This window comes from Triticum urartu, chromosome 1 (genome assembly GCF_003073215.2).
Source record: "Triticum urartu cultivar G1812 chromosome 1, Tu2.1, whole genome shotgun sequence".
Classification (NCBI taxonomy): domain Eukaryota; kingdom Viridiplantae; phylum Streptophyta; class Magnoliopsida; order Poales; family Poaceae; genus Triticum; species Triticum urartu.
In genome coordinates, this window is record NC_053022.1 from 313,003,279 (window position 1) to 313,026,866 (window position 23,588).

The following is a 23,588-nucleotide window of genomic DNA, read 5'->3' on the forward strand; positions in this document are numbered from 1 at the left end:
ACTTGCCGCGGAACTCTCCCTCCAGATAAGTGTCCTTCTTGCCGGCCCTCGAGATCCAGGCGATTCCGCCGGATAAAGGCTCTCCTCTCTCTACTCGGGGCATAAAGAAGTGGCGAAAAAGGGCTACATTGGGATAGACTCCGACAAAGTTTTCGCAGAGATGTGCGAAAACTGCCATGGTCAGAACAGCATTGGGGGTGAAGTCAAGGAGGTGGAACCCGTAGGTGTTCATGATATCGCAGAAGAACTCAGAGAAAGGCGGGCAGAGCCCGCAGTAGAAGAACAAGGCGAAGAAAGGGTATCCATTTGGAGCCATCTTCCAGGCGGCGGCTGGAAGTACCTTCGTGCGCGGATGCGCTCGCGTCTCCGTCGACCAGAAGAGGTAGTGGTTCTCCCTCAGCTCCCTTGCGGCGAGCTTGGGGGGAAGATTACCCGCTCCTTTCGCAGCGCCGCAAGCCGCTGCGCCTCGGTCGACTTCACAACCTTCCCTTTGCCGGCTCTCGGAGCCATGGCGGAAGTGGTGGAGGAGGTCGACGGCGTTGGTGGTGCTGGTGGCGATGGGGGGCGGGGCGCTGCTCTCTTTCAGATTTGGGAAGATGAGGGAGCGGAGGAGATTTCCGAGATTGGAGTAGCAACCGGCGAATGGGGGAACTACCCCTTTTTCCCCTGCTTATAAAGAGGGAGGGGGCGGACGTTCCGCCTTTCCGAATAAAGAAACCACCCACGATCTCTCCCACGACGCCGCATTCAACGCGTGCCGCTCGGGGAGGGCGCGGTGGATACGGAGAGAGATACGGCGTAACCCAGGCCACGCGTGCCCGTGCCCTGTTTTGGGCCTAGCCAACAGCGCTTGGCACCGTGTATGGCCCAGGCCCGGGGGCTCCTGTCGGTGTACTAGAGTAGGGGTACCCTAGTATCCCGAACTTGTGCACGGGCAGTCACAGCATCCCGCGGCAAGGCTTGCCGGGTGACCGCCAAGGTCCTCCGTGGTTCCTTTGGAGCCATTCAAGGACAAAGTATCCAAGCCAAGGCATCTCAAGACCCCGGCAAGAGGATCTTGCCGGGAAGGCCAACCAAGGCATCTCAAGGAACTTGCCACGACGCGCCACGCGTCCCGACAAGGCCCGGTGAGCGACAAGCTCCCGGACGCGACAAGACAACGACCGCGGCAAGGCGCTTGCCGCAGCAAGCCACCACTCTGTGCCCGCGCTCCAGCACATCCACCAACGTGTCGCTCTGGGACCCTTCCAGGCGTACGTGGCGGGAGGCTGTGCAGCCAGTGGCGCGCGGTGGCAAGCGGCGCTGACAAGATCGCCATCGTGGCGAGCGGTGGCGTCCCTGACGGTCCCTTTTGCACTATTTAGGCGACGCAGACAGGCATTTAATGCCCTTGTCCCCTGCCGTCAGGGTTAGGTATGATACACTATAGCAGGTAGCTGTACCTACCGCAACACCTTTCCATTTTTACCCTTGTCTACGTTGCCACCTGTCGGTGACCCCTTGAGCGTATAAAAGGAGGCCCATGCGCAACGTAGAGGGGGGTTCGGAAAAAGAGAACACTCACGCTCGGTCTCGTTAGCTGCTGGGGTGTACTGTAGCACTCCGCGCTCCCGAGCAAGAACTCAATACAGACCACAAAGCAGGAGTAGGGTTTTACGCATCCATGCGGCCCGAACCTGGGTAAACTGCTCGTGTGCTTCGCCTCAATCCGCTCTTCGTGCGACCCTCGCCCCCGCCGAACCGAAAGGGACTCGGCCCGCCGGTCCCATAGGTGTTCGTGGATTAGTCCCCGGGCAATGGGGTACCGATTTGAGGCAGGATCAGTGCAAGCAGCAGGAATGATGCGCGTCGCCGGGTGTCCCGAATCCTCTCCCCCCGTCTTCACTCCCCATAGGGGCTTGAAGGAGGCCCAGAGCTCTTGAACATCAACCGTCGAGGGGAAGAAGAAGGCGGACTTCGTCCGGTCCCCCGACAGCGCGCTCTCCGGTGGCTCCACCGTCCCGGCGCCCTTAGCCACCCCCTTGCCCTTGGCGAATTTGGGAGCCATGGCAACCAAGAAGTTCAGAGGGCTGAGGAAGGGGATGGCGAAGCGACGGCGGCGGGCGACGGCGAAAGCTTAGGAAGGAAGGAAGAAAGGGAACGGCGGCTCTGAGATCGGAAAAGGCACGAGGGAAGAGGAGAAAGTGAGCAGCGCGCCCACGGTTATTCCTTCTTATGAGGGAAAAACGTGGGCCGCCTCCTTTCACATTAACTATGATGTGACGCATGCCCGCGGGAAGCAACCCCACGCATGCCGCTCACGTCACACACGCCTCCCCACGCCGCGCCACGCGCGGGAAGCATGGGAAGTGCAGCGCGCGAAGAGACTTACCGCGGTAAAAACCGCCCCACCTGCCCGCGCACCGTTTTTGGGCCTAGCCCAATGACGCGATTGTGCTTACGTGTGGACCAGGACCGGGGGCTCCTGTCGGTGTACAAAAAGAGGGGTACACTTTTTGTACCCCTATAACTGTGCACGGGCAGTCTGAGCCACGGGCACCACCACACTGAGCAAGGCAAGGGAGGTGAGCCAAGGTAAGGCCGAAGCTCAGGAGAAGCAGAACGACGCCAAGACCAAGACCACAAAGAGCAAAGGGGACGAAGCGGACTCCCCCCACCCCCGGCAAGATCCTTGCCGGGAGGTGATTTTAGCAAACCCGGCAAGACCCTTGCCATGGCAGCTCGCCCCACACCTACGGAGTGAGTCACCCTTGATTCCACTGCCCCCATGGGACAAGGATTCGGGAGACATCCCCGTGGTGGCATGCAGATCTTTGTGAAGACATTCAAGATCAGATACACCCTTTAAAAGATGATGATCCTTGGCGGGATCCCAGCCAAGGAGGACCACAAGGCCCTCGGCAAGAGCCTTGCCGGGGATGACAGCAGGCGCCACGGCAAGACCCTTGCCGGGGCCCCAGCAAGGCCCTTGCCAAGGCACCCGTAGGGCCACCATCAGGCCCACGCCAGTCAAACCTCCACTGCCGTTCGCATGCAGCTGCTGACCCAACCAGCTGGGCAGGCACCTGCGTGGCGGCATGCGGATCTTCGTGGAGACCCACCACTGCGCCACCTCAGCTGCCTGCCTGCCTACATGGCACCGCGGGCGCCGCTGGCCAGGGCGCGTGTCGACACGAGAGGGAGCGGCGACGGACGACACAGGGCTCTCCCCCGTCCCTGATAAAGCAAGGACACCTGGGCAAGACGCATTAAATGCGCCTTGTCATGTACTGCGAGGGATAACCTCACATCACTGTACCCTTTCCACCTCCTGTGTGCCACTGTGGCAATCCCCTTTCCTATAAAAGGAGGCCCGAGGCGACCAGGAGGAGGATTCGGCTTTTTGGAGCTCCTCACGCCCCGTAGCTAGCTCAAGAACACAGATATACAATCCACCAAAGCAGGAGTAGGGTTTTACGCATCCCCGCGGCCCGAACCTGGATAAACGAACCGTGTGCTATCTGTTTGATCCGCTCTTCTCACGACCCTGCGCCCCGCAACCGTAGTAGGGATTCTTGTGATCCCATAGGTGTCGTTCCCATCGACACTCAAGGCTTAATACCTTTTTGCATAGTTCTTGTTTGTTCTCCTGCAAGAGACGAAAAGGGATAAACTCGATCTTAGGTTTCTTTGCTCTATCGGGAAGGCTTGACTTTTTGAACTCCACATGCATGTCCCCAGGTTGAGGTAATGGGACTTCATCTTAATGTGAGCTCGTCTCCTCCTTTCCCCTAGGCTCATAGTCTTATTCTTCCTCCGTGGTCCAACCATAATTCTCCGAGTCTCCTTAGACCTTATGATCTGCAAGGTAATCAGCCACATAGCTTTCTCCCTCCGAATCTTGGGATGACATACTGCTCTAATCTGTAGTAGAAATAGCTCGAAACAAAGACAGAAGGTATTTGCGTGATACGGTGGTCAAAACCTTTGGGAGATTATATAATGAATTTTTACCGACCAAAAGAAGTATCATGCAAGAAAACAGAGTCCGGAGAGCACACGAGGTGCCCACGAGGTAGGGGCGCGCCCAGGGGGTAGGGCATGCCCTCCACCCTCGTGGAAGCCTCGTGTCCTTCCCAGACTACTTCTTATTTTCCTATTTTCTTAAATATTCCAAAACGGAGAAAAATTGCCATTAGAACTGTTTTGGAGTCGGTTTACTTAATGTACCACATACCTATTCCTTTTCGGAGTCTGAAACATTCTGGAAAGTGTCTCTTATGTATTCCTCCGGGGTTACGGTTTCAATAACATTGGTTTCAACATTTATGGGATTACCTGAGATATAATGTTTGATCCTTTGACCGTTCACCACCCTCGGATTTGTGCCTTTGAAGTTGTTAATTTTTATGGCACCAGAACGGTAGACCTCCTCGATGACGTAAGGACCTTCCCTTTTAGAGAGGAGTTTTCCTGCAAAAAATCTTAAATGAGAGTTGTATAGCAATACATAATCACCTACATTAAACTCACGCTTTTTATCCTTTTATCATGCCATCTTTCAACTTTTTCTTTAAACAGTTTGGCATTCTCATAGGCCTGGGTTCTCCATTCATCAAGTGAGCTAATGTCAAAAAGCCTATTCTCACCGGCAAGTTTGAAGTCATAGTTGATCTCTTTAATAGCCCAGTATGTCTTATGTTCTAGTTCAAGAGGTAAGTGACATGCTTTACCATAATCCATTTTATACGGAGACATACCCATAGGATCCTTATATGCAGTTCTATAAGCCCATAATGCATCATCAAGTTTCTTGGACCAATTCTTCCTAGATCTATTAACAATATTTTGCAAAATTAATTTAAGCTCTCTATTGCTCAGTTCTACTTTACCACTAGACTGTGGATGATATGGAGATGCAATTCTATGATTAACATCATACTTAGCAAGCATTTTACAAAAAGCACCATGAATGAAATGTGAACCACCATCAGTCATCAAGTATCTAGGGACTCCAAACCTCGGAAAAATAACTTCTTTAAGCATCTTAATAGAGGTGTTATGATCAACACTACTAGTTGGAATAGCTTCTACCCACTTAGTAACGTAATCAACAGCAACTAAAATATGTGTATACCCATTAGAGGAAGGAAACGGTCCCATATAATCAAAGCCCCAAACATCAAATGGTTCAATAACAAGTGAATAATTCATAGGCATTTATTGACGTCTACTAATATTACCAATTCTTTGACATTCATCACATGACAAGACAAACTTACGGGCATCCTTGAAGAGAGTAGGCCAATAAAAACCGGATTGCAATACCTTATGTGCAGTTCTGTCTCCAGCATGGTGTCCTCCGTAAGCCTCGAAGTGACACTTGCGTAGGATTTGTTCCTGTTCATGCTCAAGTACACAACGTCTAATAACACCATCTACTCCTTTATAAAGATGTGGGTCATCCCAAAAGTAATGCCTTAAATCATAGAAGAACTTTTTCTTTTGCTGGTATGTGAAACTAGGTGGTATAAACTTAGCAACAATATAATTAGCATAATCAGCATACCATGGAGCAGTACGAGAAGCATTTATCACAGCTAATTGTTCATCAGGAAAGCTATCATCAATAGGTAGTGGGTCATCAAGAACATTCTCTAACATAGACAAGTTGTCTGCAACGGGGTTCTCAGCTCCCTTTCTATCAATAATATGCAAATCAAATTCTTGTAGCAAGAGAACCCATCTAATAAGTCTAGGTTTAGCATCTTTCTTTTCCATAAGATATTTAATAGCAGTATCATCAGTGTGAACAGTTACTTTGGAATCAACAATATAAAATCTGAACTTATCACAAGCAAACACAACTGCTAAAATTACTTTTTCAGTAGTAGCATAATTTCTTTGAGCACTGTCTAGAGTCTTACTAGAATATTGAATAACATTTAGTTTCTTATCAACTCTTTGTCCTAGAACAGCCCCTACAGCATAATCACTAGCATCACACATAATTTCAAATGGTAAATTCCAATCAGGAGGCTGAACAATAGGTGCAGAAACCAAAGCTTTCTTAAGTATTTCAAATGCTTCTACACATTCATCATCAAAGACAAAAGGAACATATTTTTGTAAGAGATTAGTCAGAGGCCGAGAAATTTTAAAGAAGTCCTTAATGAACCTCCTATAAAAACCGGCATGACTAAGGAAACTTCTTATACCTTTCATGTCCTTAGGACACGACATCTTTTCAATAGCATCAACTTTAGCTTTATCAACTTCAATACCTCTTTCAGAAATTTTATGCCCCAATACAATACCTTCATTAACCATAAAGTGGCACTTCTCCTAATTCAAGACAAGATTAGTTTCTTCACATATCTGCAAAACTCGATCAAGGTTGCTTAAGTAATCATCAAAAGAAGTTCTGTAAACGGAGAAATCATCCATGAAAACCTCGACAATCTTTTCGCAAAAGTCAGAGAATATAGCAGTCATACATCTTTGAAAGGTAGCAGGTGCATTGCATAAACCAAAAGGCATATGTCTATAAGCAAAGGTACCGAAAGGGCAAGTAAAAGTTGTCTTTTCTTGATCCTCTTTTGACACGGGTATTTGAGAGAAACCAGAATAATCATCTAGAAAGCAAAAATGTGTATGTTTGGATAATCTTTCTAGCATTTGATCAATAAAAGGTAAAGGGTAATGATCCTTTTTAGTAGCTTTATTTAATTTGCGGAAATCAATTACCATTCTATAACTTGTAACAATTCTTTGTGGGATCAATTCATCTTTTTCATTAGGAACAACAGTAATACCTCCCTTCTTAGGGACACAATGGACAGGACTTACCCACTAACTATGAGCAACGGGATAAATTATACCTACCTCCAGAAGCTTTAGTATTTCTTTTCTTACCACTTCTTTCATTTTAGGATTTAACCGTCGTTGGTGATCAACAACCGGCTTCGCGTCTTTCTCCAATTTTATTTTGTGCTGGCATAGAGTGGGACTAATGCCCTTAAGATCATCAAGAGTATATCCAATAGCAGCACGGTGCTTCTTCAGAGTTTTCAATAATTTCTTTTCTTCATGCTCTGAAAGTTAGCACTAATAATAACAGGATATATCTATTTCTCATCAAGATAAGCATATTAAGAGTATCAGGTAAATGTTTAAGCTCAAACACGGGATCACCCTTAGGTGGAGGAGGATCCCCTAGGATTTCAACAGGCAAGTTGTGTTTCAAAATAGGTCCATGTTTAAAGAATACTTCATCTATTTCCCTTCTTTCATTCATAAACATATCATTTTCATGGTCTAGCAAATATTGCTCTAAAGGATCATTAGGAGGCACGGCAATAGAAGCAAGACCAATAATTTCATCTTTACTAGGCAATTCTTTATCATGGGGTTGTCTACGAAACTTAGCAAAATTAAACTCATGAGACATATCCCCTAAACCAACAGAAACAATATCCTTATTGCAGTCTATCTTAGCATTAACAGTATTCAAGAAGGGTCTACCAAAAATAATGGGACAAAAGTCATATTGTGGGGAACCAAGAACAAGAAAATAAGTAGGATATTTAAATTTCCCACACAAGACTTCAACATCTCTAACGATTCCAATGGGTGAAATAGTGTCCCTATTGGCAAGCTTAATTGTAACATCAATTTCTTCTAACTCAGCAGGTGCAATATCATGCATAATTTCTTTGTATAAGGAATGAGGTATTGCACTTGCACTAGCACCCATATCACATAAGCCATGATAGCAATGATCCCTATTTTAACAGAAATAACAGGCATGCCTACAATAGGTCTATGTTTATTTTTAGTATCAGGTCTAGCAATTCTAGCAGCTTCATTACAGAAGTAAATAACATGTCCATCAATATTATCGGCCAAGAGATCTTTAACCATAGCAACACTAGGTTCAACTTTAATTTGCTCAAAGGGAGTAGGTGTTCTAGTATTGCTCTTACGAACCACAGTTGAAACTTTAGCATGATCCTTTATTCTAACAGGGAAAGGTGGTTTCTCGATATAAGCAGTGGGAACAACGGGATCATTATAAGTGATAGTCTTTTCTTCAACTTTAATAGGTGCAACTACTTTTACTTCAATGGGAGGATTATATTTAAACCACTTCTCCTTAGGGAGATCAACATGAGTAGCAAATGATTCATAGAAAGAAGCTACTATCTCAGAGTCAAGTCAATATTTAGTGCTAAATTCACGAAAAGCATCGGTATCCATAAAAGATTTAACACAATCAAACTTAGGTGTTATACCTGACTCCTTACCCTCGTCGAGGTCCCAATCTTCAGAGTTGCGTTTAATTCTTTCCAATAAATCCCATTAGAATTCAATAGTCTTCATCATGAAAGATCCAGTACAAGAAGTATCGAGCATGGAGCGATTACTGAGAGAAAGCCGAGCATAAAAATTTTGAATAATAATTTCTTTTGAGAGCTCATGATTGGGGCATGAATATAACATTGACTTAATCCTCCCCCAAGCTTGAGTGATGCTTTCTCCTTCGCGAGGCCAAAAATTATATATATAATTACGATCACGATGAACAAGATGCATAGGATAAAACTTCCGATGAAATTCCAATTTCAATCGGTTGTAGTTCCATGATCCCATATCATCACATAGCCTAAACCATGTCAATGCCTCTCCCTTCAAAGATAAAGGGAAGACCTTCTTCTTTATAACATCATCGAGCATACCTGCAAGCTTAAATAATCCACAAACTTCATCCACATAGATTAGGTGCAAACCGGGATGTAATGTTCCATCACCTGTGAAGGGATTAGCTAGCAATTTCTCTATCATACCCGAAGGAATTTCAAAGTAAACATTTTCAGTAGGTTGAGGAGCAACTATTTGCTCTACTGGTTGGGGCAAAGATACCCCGAACAAACCCCTCAAAGGATTATGTTCCATAGTAACAAGTGATAGTAAATTTCAGCACACTATATAAATTTTTCCTTACCAAATTCCACCTACCAAAGGTGCTTCACTCCCCGGCAACGGCGCCAGAAAAGAGTCTTGATGACCCACAAGTGTAGGGGGTCTATCGTAGCCTTTTTGATAAGTAAGAGTGTCGAACCCAACAAGCAGCAGAAGGAAATGATAAGAGGTTTTCAGCAAGGTATTTTCTGCAAGCACTGAAATTATCGGTAACAGATAGTTTTGTGATAAGGTAATTTGTAACGGGTAACAAGTAATAAAAGTAAACAAGGTGCAGCAAGATGGCCCAATCCTTTTTGTAGCAAAGGACAAGTCTGGACAAACTCTTATATAAAGGAAAGCGCTCCCGAGGACACATGGGAATTATCGTCAAGCTAGTTTTCATCACGCTCATATGATTTGCGTTGGGTACTTTGGTAATTTGATATGTGGGTGGACCGATGCTTGGGTATTGTCCTTCCTTGGACAAGCATCCCACTTATGATTAACCTCCATTGCAAGCATCCGCAAATACAACAGAAGTATTAAGGTAAACTTAACCATAGCATGAAACATATGGATCCAAATCAGCCCCTTACGAAGCAACGCATAAACTAAGGTTTAAGCTTCTGTCACTCTAACAACCCATCATCTACTTATTACTTCCCAATGCCTTCCTCTAGTCCCAAACAATGGTGAAGTGTCATATAGTCGATGTTCACATGACACCACTAGAGGAGAGACAACATACATCTCATCAAAATATCGAACGAATACCAAATTCACATGACTACTTATAGCAAGACTTCTCCCATGTCCTCCGGAATAAACAGAACTACCCACAAAGCATATTCATGTTCATAATCAGAGGGGTATTAATATGCATAATGGATCTGAACATATGATCTTCCACCAAGTAAACCAACTAGCATCAACTACAAGGAGTAATCAACGCTACTAGCAACCCAGAGGTACCAATCTGAGGCTTTGGGACAAAGATTGGATACAAGAGATGAACTAGGGTTTGAGATGAGATGGTGCTGGTGAAGATGTTGATGGAGATTGACCCCCTCCCGATGAGAGGATCGTTGGTGATGGCGATGGTGATGATTTCCCCCTCCCGGAGGGAAGTTTTCCCAGCAGAACAGCTCCGCCGGAGTCCTAGATTGGTTCCGCCAAGGTTCCGCCTCGTGGCAGCGGAGTTTCGTCTCGAAAGCTTGCTTATGATTTTTTTTCTCAACGAAAGACTCCATATAGCCAAAGATGGGCATCAGAGGGCCACCAGGGGGCCCACAAGGTAGGGAGGCGCGCCAAGGGGGGTAGGGCACGCCTCCCACCCTCGTGGACGGTGGGTGGCCTCACTCTGGTACTTCTTTCGCCCAATATTTTTTATATATTCTGAAATGTGCTCCCGTGAAGTTTCAGGACTTTTGGAGATGTGCAGAATAGGTCTCTAATATTTGCTCCTTTTCCAGCCCAGAATTCCAGCTGCCGGCATTCCCCCTCTTCATGTAAACCTTGTAAAATAAGAGAGAATAGGCATAAGTATTGTGACATAATGTGTAATAACAGCCCATAATGCAATAAATATCAATATAAAAGCATGATGCAAAATGGAAGAATCAGGGCCATGTATGCCACATCAGTAGGAGCACAATCCATGATGGTATGGATGGTGTATATTGAAAAAAAAATGCTAGGCCCGACTAACCCCACTTGGTCGATTCGTGGTAGTTTTCGTGGCAGTAGCATGACGTCTGTCATCAAGGCGCTGTTGTTTTCTGACCCAATTGCATCTTACTAATCAGTGACGGTATTCGTGATGGGTCAGGGCAAACCATCATCGGTGATGGATTACAGGAACGTCACAAGGAATTCATCATGAATTAACAAGTTTCTTGTAGTGTTCGTGTATTGAGAGAATCATCTGAAAATCGATCCCACAATTCTAAAGTAGAAACTATATGCGGTGTTATCAAAGACAGGTTTAATGAGCGGTCTCGTCTTAGATGAGCGTTTATATATGTAGTGGTGGTGGTTGTAGATGAACACCCCTCACCCCACCACATCTGTTATCTTTACCCCGTAGCAATTCTCACACAAAAGGGTAAAAGCGTGAATGTTTGACCAAGGCCATATATGGTGGTGATATGGGTTCAAAAAATCTATATATACTTACGCCATGCTTCTACTGTAATTATGGACTAATTGCCACATGTTTGTGTAAAAATTGGTTCCACGATGTGTACATGGATACCTTGCGTTCGTTGGTGGTCTCTATGTTAGGTAACGCCATTTAGTTAACCCATACGAGCCGCTTAATTAGAGTCATGGTTGTAGTTACCCTTCATGACTTCAGTTATATGTATCAAGTGACCCGGTTATGATTAATGCCACACTATTAACTGAAAATGACATGGTTGATTGCACTTGCCCCACTGGAAGAGTTTCGTCGAAAGAGGAAGAAAAAATGCTGATACTCATCTACCTGGACTATAAAGACCGGAGGTATAGCTACCAACCAACGTGCTGCATATAATGGTTATATGTCTTGCTCGTCAAGACAAAAAGTAGTCTATACCATTTCATAAAGCTATAACAAACTATAGCTACATATTTGCCAGCAAAATTGACAAACTTCTCTTAATGAAACATTTCCTTGGATGAACATGCAAACGAGGTTTAATTCATAGTTAGCTAAACCCGAATTCAGAAGAGAAGGAAATGGGTAAGCTATAGTACTCCCTTCATCCTAAATTACTTGTCTTAGCTACATTCGTATCTAGACAAATCGAAAACAAGTAATTTGGGACGGAGGTAATATGTCGGTGCAAAAACATGGGTGACTATAAACGGGTTTCTCGTAGAAAGAGTATAAAAGGGGGAAGGAATCAATCATCCTAGGCCTAGCTAGGACAACAAACCGGTAAAGAGAAAAGGCAGCACCTCAGTGCTAGAAAGGGTGATGGTAAAATGATTGGGTCGCAGCTGAAATGATAAGATCAAAGAGCAGCTAGCATTTGGATCGAGGCCGTACGACTCCTACGCAAACCTAAACTATTAATCAACGGCTTAATATGCCGCCTGATAGAGACATCATGATGTGCTAGTTTCTTTTCACCTGTTAGCTTGCGTCTAATTTTTATTCGCTCCCTCCATTAATAACTTTTTTGCGGGTACCTCCATTAATAACTATATAAGTATATTCTTATAGAATTATTGTACTATGCAGTACTCCCCCGTTCGGAACTATTTGTAGCAGATATGAATAGAAATGGATGTATTAGGGTAAGTCCTTTTGCTAGCTTCTAGAATAAGTTGATCCCTACCCAGCTTTCCAGCTTTTTCTAGAAACTCAACCAAATTTATTTATTTTAGATGCCTACTAATTAAGACTTGATAACCCCCTAAAAAAAATAAGACTTGATAAGTAGACTTCTAAAAATATAAAAAAATTATTGGTCTTCTAGAATAAACTGGGTAGGGGCGGAAGAGGATTTGTAATACCTGGGTGTAAGACCTGATAATGTTTAATTCCAAAAAAATCAGAATGTTTTTAGTCTGTTTGCAATTTCTAAAAATATTTTTTTTCCATTTTAGGTCCATTAGGACTCGAGACCCACTGGGCATTTCCGGGCAAACCTCTGGGAAGTTGGGAAGTTAGGACGATTCCAACTACCTTTTCCAGTGAAACACGGTTGAAACAGATAAATAATGAGGATGATAATAATTATATTTTAAGAATAAGAAAAATGCTGCTTTCAACGTTGGGGAGCTGTGTGTGTCGTATTCTGTGGTGTCAGTGTCACAGAAGGCTGCAAGACTAGCTTAGTTTAGTTGTGCATGCATGCACCAAGGAAGTACCCAGAAAAAGCATTCATGACGAACATTTCGATTTACCTTTTAAAGGCTCTGCCGCAGGGTACTTGAGAATTTTATTAACGAAAAGGTAAAATTATGTAGAACATCAGATATGAGTACTTTTCAATCAAAAAAAGTACAGTATAGTAAACCTGTTCCGACGGTTCAACACAACGGAACCGTCTCGCATATAGTAATCACTTTGTAACTTAATACAAAACGGTTTTGTTGAAATAATTACCCATTTCTCTTCATCAATTCAGACTTTTGGAGCAACTAGTCGGTGACTGAATTCAATAGTTTTTTTGATAGTGTCATGGACTGTAAAAATGTCTTATAAAGAATTACAGAGGGAGTATTACTTCAATAATGGGCATACCGAGAGGTCGTGTGAATTACAAAATCACAGTTCATAATTAACCAAGTTAATACATTGGGAAAAGCAGATTGAGTTAATAGAGAGGTGTATAAATGGATATTAAAGTGACCCCTAGCGTAGCGATGTAAGGTATCATTACGAGATTATGGTCCAGCGAAGAATAATCTCTCATGGTCCCGCTGTGCTGGAGACGGTCTAAACATCACCATCTTTTTTTTTCACCTTTGTCGTTTTCAAACTTGGAAGCAACTAATTCAATAGATCCATCGTTCCTTGCAAGATAAACCACAAATCCAGTTTGCTTGTGCATCTGGACCACAAGATCATGAGCAAGTTAGCCACAAATCTTGCATACCGCCGATCAGATCACATGCCAAGGCGTGACTCTGAAGCTGGTAAAATCATGACGGACGGGCTTCACTTGCCCCTGAAGAAACAGCATCGATCCCAGCAGATCAGAGCCTGGATTTGGATTCCCTTCCCTGTCTTCGACAAATGCCAAACCAATCTGCGGATCAACCAACCGCTCCGCTCCTAACGCCTGCACTGCATGTAGTACCCCAGTCATTTACAGCGGATTAGCCTGGCCATGTCTGAGGAGAAAAGGAAGCTTCTTTCTTCAGAGGAAAGCATGAACTGGCTCTATCCTGATTATGGCTGGGCTGGGAGCAGGACCATTTTCTGTTGCGACAAAAATCCAAGACTGTTAGCGTCCAGGACGGGGGCTGTCATTGGCTTGGCGTGTTAATCTTTGCCAACTGTTGACACTCCATAACCAATTGTGCGGTGTGCATCTGTACAAAGTTATATTGGTGTACTCCATTAACCTTTTGAGCCAGCGCCTACCCAACAAGTGAAGTTAGGACCAACTGTTGACAACAATACTTCAACGGCCACAATGAAAGAGGGCCAGCCAATTTGGTTGCCCCTGTGTGTGTACACATGAACGCCATAATAACACAGGTTTCTTGAGCAATCAGATTGGACTTCCATACGCAAATGTACACCGCCTGCAAATGGGTTAAAATAGTGGATGCGACAGAAAAATAGGAATTGTGTGTAGAAATGTTTTGGCACAACATACCTTGGGATTTCTATGACTCACGCAAGATTGTTGACGCTCGACAACGAGGCAACTGAAGAGCTGGCACTGGGCTGGAATATAACCAAAAACAGATGAAAGTACATATGAGCTGGACCAAACCAATATCCCAAGTCCCAACTGACAAATAGGCTTTTAATCGCCAAAATGTTCTTGTCTTCGCCATCTCAGACCTCACGGTGGAAAAAATTGGCCACACTCATATAAAGACAGGCCCAGCTTCCTTCTCGTTTGGTTAAAGTGCCAACATTTTGCTTGTACTGTTGCACATCATGGTTACAGCAAATATTTCTCCCCAAAGTTTGTTCCACAAAAGGTACAATCACCTAAAGCTATCATACTCGAGTGTTATTGTTATTACAGGGCAGTGGAAAGCCACACACCAGAAAACTGCCAATCGGAAGTCTGTTTCACCATAATTGCTTAGTTACAAGTGAAGTGAGGTGAAAATTGCTGGTGTGCCTGCTCAGGTTGTCTTGTCTCATGATTCAGCGAGCGCACTGAGGCTCTGGTGCATAGGAGGCAGTTCTCTCTGACATGCATTTCATCTTAATGGTGCTCCCCAGTCTTTGTTTTTTCTTTCAGTTCTGTAAGTCTATGTTCATGGTTCCCATTATGGGCTTTATTAATCAAAAAATAAAGCCGGGTGCAGCTTGCGCCTTCGGTCTATAACTATACACCGTGAGTAAAACTTTCTGGCGGCATGCACAATCATCCATCCATGACCATAGCATGCAAGGCCCTGGCCTGCAACTTATCTAGGTTCAGTAGGCAACAATAGATGATGAGATGCCGAAATACTTCGAGCTCAAAGCTGAGCCATCTAACTACTTGGTAACTTTCAAGGAATCGATTTTGTTCACTTTGTCGAAAACCCTAACTCAACAAAGCATCGCGTCCGAAAGAACGAATTCTCTTACACACCATCCTCAGAAAAAATTCTCTTGCACATCGCCGCAAGGATGACCACCAGTTGGAATGGGATCCGCAAAAGTAAAATGGAAAAGGGGGCAAATAGTAAAGCTTCTATTTCATCTGGTTGCTACTAGAGGTAGGAAAAGGGTAAGAGAGATGTAAAGCCGAAGTGCGGGGAATTATGAGTTTGGTGGTGGCTATTCCCTTGCCAGAGGAGTCCAGCCAAGAATGAAAGCTATACACAAATACACACTAGGCAACATGGAGAGACATGGCTCCCATGTTATCCCGTGCAATCCCTGTTCCCCACTTGTGCCCTCCCGTTGCACATGGCCTCAATAACCAACCCATCTCTCATGGTTAACATTGCTATGGGACCCCTCTTCCCATTACCCACCTCCTTTGTACCCTAGACTTCTGCATTGAACAGTGCTTTATTATAAGCATTGTGTATGGCACACCAATATCTCCACTGTTAGTAAAGCAATTCGTGAGGGAATCAGATCGCAAGCTTGTGTGAATTATTGCATGCACTAACTAGCCTTGTTATGAACAGGAGCCGAACTACATGATAAAGAAGTTCCAAGCAAAATCATATATAGATGCTGAAATTGCATCACAATTGTAAGATGGGGAGACCTTTAATGAGCATCCCGTACCACGTACTGCGTGCAGGACTGGAGCTCAGTATGTCCACAGCTGACGTTAAAGATAAATATTCCATACTGGTGGAGTCTAAGTTCTTTTGAAAGGGACATGTTTTATCATTTCACTTTGATGTCCATCTACACCACATCTCGTTGTCAGTCCAATCTGAGGTGTACCATTATATTTATATCATACTGTAAATATAACAAAAGTATTTGGGCTAGCGGGCCAGTTGATTGATTAGATAACTACAGGAGTGGCTTTGGAGTCCACAAAGGCATTGCACACTACAGTAAATACCGAGATAAAGAATCCTGATGCCATATAAATATGGCAACCTTACTGTTGACTGACAGGAACATATCAACATAAAAATTCTTTCATCTTTCCAGCCATACGAGTGGGTTGGCCTTTGAGGGGTCATTTTCAGAGACCATACTTCCGATTGCCAGAACTTTCATGGAGATAACATAAACTAGATGTTAGATGAGAAATCTTCGATCTCACCTATTGGCTATTAAAGGAAACATTTAGATCATCACCGAATAGCTCAAAATAGGAAGATCCTCACCACGCTGGGCCTCATATAGCTCGTGGGTTGATATGCATCCGTGCTCATACGAGCCAAGCAGCTACCCAAATAGCAGATGTCAGTGTAAGATTCTTTCACCTGAAATAAACATTTGGACAGAAGTCATTGGAGTATAGACTTCATGATAGAAGATGAAATAGAAAGGATGCAGTCCAGATTCCAAACAGATCATCACATCATAAGCATAAATCCTCATGAGATCATTACGAACATCTGTCAGTCTAGTGCATACAGAATTTTTATACTTGATGTCTGACACTGAGAAGCTCGAGAGAAGGATAATTCAGCAACATTATACTCTATTTAGTGTAGAGAGGACAGTGAATGGACTCAGTATGTACCCAGGATACTGCTTAATGACATAAGTGGTATTACATCTCAATGATAGCAGGTTCCGTATTTAAGCTGTATATAAACACGAAATCAATGGATACAAAAAATCGTAATCATATAGTTTCAATTGTTCTTAGGCAAATTCAACTAGCTTATACATGCACGGGTATAACCGAATTTGTGGTCATGATAATATATAATTTGCAATGAAAAGAGAGTGCAAATAAGCATAATATATCTAGTCTAGTTGACACCTTGCAGCACAGGACAGTAAGAAAATAATTAGGTTGAGTTTGGTATCCTTATCTTATGTTGCACATATGTCACTTCGATATAGCTGACCCTTTCAATCATGCTCACCTGGATTGGTCCTCCAAATAAATTATCATTGCTTCATTCAACTTAACTTGCAAATACACCAATGCCTTCCTAAGGTCCTTTACAAAATAATGAAACAAACCTTACATATCCTATAAAAGTTTGACTACTGACATAAATAATGTTGGAAATGGTATGGTGCAAGCTGGACGTGATGGATGTAAGATTATTCGAAAACAAAATAATTATTCACTTAATCACTATCTTGGAAAGAGTTGCTAGTACTCAGCAGAGTATATGCAGAGGCTGTCACTATATTTAAGAATTCAAGAAGAAACGAAGATCAGCAAAAGACAAACTAAGGATTGTACTGCATGGCACCAAAAAAACATATTCCCAATCAACCCTTCATGGAACACAGTTTCTGGCATTCAGCCGTGCCAAGTAATTGTCACTTCTAAAAAATTCCTGACTCCTTTGCTTTTATTCCATTTAACTGATGAAAACTCTTTTGTAAGTTCAGCATACAAGCTCAAGTTATCGGCCTAAACAAAGATTTATTAAGTTCAGCACAGAAGCTCAAGTTACCGGCCGAAACAAAGATTTATTAAGTTCAGCACAGAAGCTTAAGTTAACGGCCCAAACAAAGATTTATTAAGTTCAGCATTAGAACCTACCCAAAGAAAGATTTATTAAGTTCAGCATTACAACCTACCCAAACAAAGATGTACGTATGGCAGCTGCAAAACTCTAGGTCATCTTACATTAATTGATACCTGAGATGAATTGCAGGCAAAAAACATGGACAACTCAAACACAAGTGATTATCCTACTGGAAAAGCAGCCATCAGAATGCTTACCGAGGTATATTGGACAACTCAAACACAAGTGCTTATGCTACATGGACAACTCAAACTCACTTGCAAACTAACTGCTACATATTGGACGAGGTTATATGTATATGTTTGTCCCAGGTTCCAAGCTGTCATCTAGGCCCTTATTAAGTTACACGGAGATGGCTTACAAACAAAGCTTCCATGACAACTGAAGGCGTCCAGCATCAATGCTATAACCTTTGGTTCAGATGATATTGCAGCATGTTACTTGTTAGTCGGTGCTTCCTCTTGCTGTTTCTTGGAGGCAATCAGGACCATTTGAAATCTTGAATTGTCCAGTATCCAGCTTGATTGTGCCAATACTTGTTACATGCTGTGAGAGGGCAACATAATATATGATACAAAGAAGAATTCTTCCAGTAGTATCGGTCATTTCCCCTGCTTTCCTCCACATATTTTCAAGTGTCCATGCTAAAGACAACAACACTGAAATAGATATCATATTTACCAGAACATTTCAGACTTCACAAAGACGTTGGACCAATGGTTATAACTTATAAAGACAAAGGAAATAATTTGCGGTGAGTCATAAAATAAAAAAGTTGTGCAAACTATTCAAGATCTTATTTATTGATTTGCCGGTTGGATTCACTGTTATAGTTTTAAGCTATTAAGATAAATCAATGATCAAACAACATAGGCACAAGTGACAATAATTGCTGAGAGGAGCTCAAAGACCACTGCTACATAGGTAGTCATCAATATTTAACAACTGAAATAAGGGAATCGATCAACAAGAGGACAATGTTGATAAGGGGATCAACGGTACCGTAACAGAGAGACATCCTGATCGTATACCTAGAGCAACAGCGAACTGCAGCTATTTCAATTCAGCGGAACAATGTGAGAGAAGCGAGCACTGTGCGGACGGAGAAAAGCTGAGGGAAGGGGTGCATCAGAAATTACCAGGCTAGCCGGTAATGGCAATGGGCGACGGCGACGGCCACTGCCTGGTTGGTGGCTAGTGAGCGGCAGCGCGGGATGGACGAGGGGTGGTCTCCACCGAACCGAACCGAACCAGATCGAGCCGCCTCGAATGGGACGGCCGCCGCCGGTGAGAGAGGAACGAGAAGAAGCGCGCGGCCTCCTTCTCGCTCCCCTTCGCCGCGGATGCTGGCCCTCGCCGGCCGCGCGCCGGGAGAGTTGCAGCGTGCTTGCTGGTACGCCGTGGTGGAAGTGGTTTTCGTGCTGCACGGGCCGAACAGGCTGGACTGTAGCGCCTCCACGGCCCGGAAGCGTGGTTTTACAGGCGGCCCGGTGACAGATGATTGTGTGGATCGGCTGGATTGAGCGCGAGAACTATTCTCGCTTCTCGTCTCTCTCTGAACGCTTTTCCTCCTTTGCTGTTTTCTAGATCGATCGTTCGCTGGTTCTCGTCCAGTTTTCTTCATTATTTTCCCTCTCTTTTTCCTTTCTTCTTTTTCAATTTTCTTTGTTTCTTAAGGATTTCTTTGGTTTTGTTTCCTTTGTCTTTGATTGGTTTTCCCTGTTTTTTCTCGGATTTCACAGGTATCTTTCTTTTCTTTCTTTTTCCCTACGATTTCTTCAGTTCATTTTTTCCTGCACGGTTTACACTCATTTTCTTTCTTTTTCTTTTTTCAATTTTGTTTTATTATTATTATCTGTTTCTATTCTTGTTTTCCATTTTTTTGCAATTATTTCTTCTGTTTCCTTTTTTGCTTGTTTTTCAGATTTCATTGTTTTTATTTTTTTATGTTGGTTTTCATTCTTACTTTTTCATATACATCAAGAGAATTTTTTAAACACACTCCTTGCATTTTCTAAATAAAATTTTAATATTTTCAATACGTGGCAACAATTTTTTATACACATTTTAACACTTTTTAAAATCTTGATTAACATTTTCCAAATACAAGATTAACATGTTTTAATACATGGTCTACATTTTATCTATTCACCTTTTAACATTTTTAAATGCTTGACTAACATTTTTCATATACATGATTGAAATTTATTAATGCAGGTCAACATTTTTTATACACATTTAACTTTTTCAAATGCTTGATTAACATTTTTTAAAATACTTTTTAAACATTTTCTCAAATGCTTGACTAAATATACTTAATATAGGCTCAATTTTTTCCACACACGTTGTATATTTTTTCATATACAGGAGAAATATTTTCCTTATACACATTTAAAAATAATGCTTGGTTACATTTTTTAATACATGGTTAACATTTTTTATATACACATTTTTAACATTTTTCAAATGCTTGATTAACACATTTTCGATATGAGAATAACATTTATTGAATACATGGTCAATATTACTTTTTTAAATAAATTTTTATCCTTTAAAATGCTTGATTAACATTTTTAAAACACAAATTCGTCACATGGTCATCATTTTTTCTATACACATTTAACACTTTTCAAATGCTTGATTAACATTTTTAAATACTTGTTTAGTTTTATTTAAATGATTGATTAACATTTTTAAATAAATGATATACTTTTTTCACATATATCATATATTTTTGTATACATGAGAAACATTTTCTTTATACACATTTAACATTTCGAAATGCTTGGTTAAAAAAATTTAATGCTTATATGTAAAGTGTTTTGTGTAATCCCCTCAAAAAAAGTGTTTTTGGAATATATTTATTTAGAATATATGAAATATAAACATAAGTAAAAAATAGAAAGGCACAAAAAAACAAAGTAGTAGCCTCCTGACACCTGGGCCGGCCCATTTAGGGAAAAGCCTGACGTGAGAGCATGCTAGGTCTCGCCATAATAAGCGAGAAATAGTGCTACCCTGGATTGAGAGGAGATGCCCATTGGAAACCCGAAATGACATGGTGCAGATGAGGACAGTTCCTATTTCGCGCGGGGCGCACTTTCATCTCGCTAAATCCTATTCGGCGCCCTCTGCGCCCGCTACAGTAGAATTCGCAAACGGGCGCATACCCCCCTTCTCCTCTGGGCCGGCCCATGTAGCCATTTCTCTCTGTGTTTATCAAAACGCAAAAAAGAATCTGCTAGTCCTGCGACACGAACCAGCAGCCTCCTGGTTAATAACAGGCTGCAGTAGCCACCCCGCCATCCCCAACAATCATGCTAACATCCATATATTTTCTTCTTTTCTTCTTTGTCTTTTTTCTTCTGTTTTCGTTTTTCTAGTTTCTTTATTTTTCTTCCTAGGTTCGATGAACTTTTTTCAAATTCGTTAACTTCTTCTTCAAAATCGATGAACTTTTATCAAATTCTATGAACTATTTTTAAATTCGACAAACTATTTTCTAATTCTGTGAACTTAAAAAAATGATGAACTTTTTTCCAACTTTGATGAACTTTTTTCAAATTCGATGAACTTTTCTTCAAATCCGATGAACTTTTTTCAAGATTGGTGAAATTTTTTCAAAATCGATGAACTTTTTTGAGAAGTGATGAACTTTTTAATCAAAATCGATGAACTTTTTTCCAAATTTTGTGAACTTTTTCCAAAATTTGATAAACTTTTTTTGAAAATCGATGAACTTTTTCAAATTGAGGAATTCTTTTTCGAAATTGATGTTTCTTTTTTTTTGAAAATTCCACACTGCCAACTGCGAATAGGTCAATAGTTTAACGGACAACTGAATTGAACGACCAACGTGTCAATTGAATCGAACCAGCGAGCAGCGAGGTTTCTGTTTGTCGAGCGACAGAAGGAACGATCGAAGGAAGGGAGTCGATCCAGCTAAATGGGCCGGCCCAAGTGAGCTGGGATGTGAGCACTAGCACGCAAAAGCAGCGCATAAGGCGCCAACGAGGAGAACTCTTTCATCTCAATTATAGCTTCTTCTCAAAAAAATCTCATGAGACATATGGCAGGCCTCAAAACAGCTGGTTTCTTACACAGTTTTTTTTACATTTTTTTTGCTTTTTTATTTTTTTTATTTTTTTATACTTCCAATTATTCTAAATAAACTACCTACAAAATGCGTGTACTGAAAACCCTACAAAAATGCGTGTACACAATTGGCAGGCCTCAAAATGCTACTAGGTACACAATGCGTGTACATACAAGTAATAACCAACAAAAAGAATAACTACCTACCAATTGTGTACTGAAAAGTTGGCATTCATTATAATGTAGCATATGCTACTAGGTAACTACATATTTATTACGAGGTTTTTACAAAGGGGTGTTCATGTCGTACACCAAATTATCCTTATCGTGTGAATGATACACTACAAAAAATGTGGCAAAAAATCATCATGAATAATAGGTTTTATATACACTCTCTTGGTTTTCCTGTATTGCAAAGGTTAGTTTTTTCACTAAAAAGACAAAAGAAATTTAGGTGAGCTGGTTAATGGGCCTGAGCTTAGTTACCAGAGACTCAAGTTCGAGTACGTCGAAGGTGAAGGAAATATGCCCTAGAGGCAATAATAAAGTTATTATTTATTTCCTTATATCATGATAAATGTTTATTATTCATGCTAGAATTGTATTAACCGGAAACATAATACATGTGTGGATACATAGACAAACAGAGTGTCACTAGTATGCCTCTACTTGACTAGCTCGTTGATCAAAGATGGTTATGTTTCCTAGCCATAGACATGAGTTGTCATTTGATTAACGAGGTCACATCATTAGGAGAATGATGTGATTGACTTGACCCATTCCGTTAGCTTAGCACTTAATCGTTTAGTATGTTGCTATTGCTTTCTTCATGACTTATACATGTTCCTATGACTATGAGATTATGCAACTCCCATTTACTGGAGGAACACTTTGTGTGCTACCAAACGTCACAACGTAACTGGGTGATTATAAAGGTGCTCTACAGGTGTCTTCGAAGGTACTTGTTGAGTTGGCATATTTCGAGATTAGGATTTGTCACTCCGATTGTCGAAGAGGTATCTCTGGGCCCACTCAGTAATGCACATCACTATAATCCTTGCAAGCATTGTAACTAATGAGTTAGTTGCGGGATGATGTATTACCGAACGAGTAAAGAGACTTGTCGGTAACGAGATTGAACTAGGTATTGAGATACCGACGATCGAATCTCGGGCAAGTAACATACCGATGACAAAGGGAACAACGTATGTTGTTATGCAGTTTGACCGATAAAGATCTTTGTAGAATATGTGGGAGCCAATATGAGCATCTAGGTTCCGCTATTGGTTATTGACCGGAGACGTGTCTCGGTCATGTCTACATAGTTCTCGAACCCGTAGGGTCCGCACGCTTAAAGTTCGATGATGATCGGTATTATGAGTTTTTTGTGTTTTGATGTACCGAAGGTAGTTTGGAGTCCCGGATATGATCAAGGACATGACAAGGAGTCTCGAAATGGTCGAGACGTAAAGATCGATATATTGGACGATTATGTTCGGACACCGGAAAGGTTCCGGAAGGTTTCGGACATATACTGGAGTACCGGGGGGATTACCGGAACCCCCCGGGGGACTTAATGGGCCTACATGGGCCTTAGTGGAAAATAGAGGGCAGCAAGGGGAGTGTGGGGCGCGCCCCCCAAGGCCCAAACCGAATTGGTTTAGGGCAATGGGGGCCGGCACCCTCTTCCCTTCTCCTCCTCTCCCTTTCCTTCCCCCTCTCCTACTCCTACTAGGAAAAGG

The 23,588-nt window shown here is 42.4% G+C and overlaps 1 long non-coding RNA gene across 3 annotated transcripts; it reads right to left on the reverse strand.

The window, feature by feature from the left end:
- Nucleotides 1-13,170: 13,170 nt before the first annotated feature.
- LOC125509431 lies at nucleotides 13,171-19,183 on the reverse strand. Of its 3 annotated transcripts, none has more exons than XR_007284085.1 (4): nucleotides 18,891-19,183; nucleotides 16,417-17,400; nucleotides 14,265-14,335; nucleotides 13,171-14,190 (listed from the first exon to the last, which is right to left on the reverse strand). It is a non-coding gene; the product is annotated as an uncharacterized LOC125509431 (long non-coding RNA). The 3 variants fall into 3 exon arrangements; XR_007284087.1 differs by having other exon boundaries at nucleotides 14,265-16,299; XR_007284083.1 differs by having other exon boundaries at nucleotides 14,265-17,400.
- Between the last annotated feature and the right edge of the window lie 4,405 nt (nucleotides 19,184-23,588).